Raw genomic sequence first — 322 nt, 5'->3', positions numbered from 1 at the left:
TCAGTGCGCTTATTTCTAAGATAATCCTTCTGACATATGATCGAGTACCTATGACATGGCAAGAGCAGTCGAACATTTCCTCGGCGTGACATCCTCGGAAGAACCAAGCGTGGCGAATGATGTAACTGGAGTTACTTACGTCACACTTACTCTTCATATAATGTTATTTGTTGTCATGATTAAATATTGTGAATCACACGAAACTGGCTTTAGAATTTGATGTAGTGCGTCTACGGAAGAGATGTTAGTAACTGAATGAGATCGCCAGATGACCAAGCAGGAATGTTACCCACTGGCGGGATCTTCCATTTTTGTTGGCTTA

Source organism: Penaeus monodon, chromosome 22 (assembly GCF_015228065.2).
Source record: "Penaeus monodon isolate SGIC_2016 chromosome 22, NSTDA_Pmon_1, whole genome shotgun sequence".
Classification (NCBI taxonomy): Eukaryota; Metazoa; Arthropoda; class Malacostraca; order Decapoda; family Penaeidae; genus Penaeus; species Penaeus monodon.
This window is presented reverse-complemented; position numbering follows the sequence as displayed.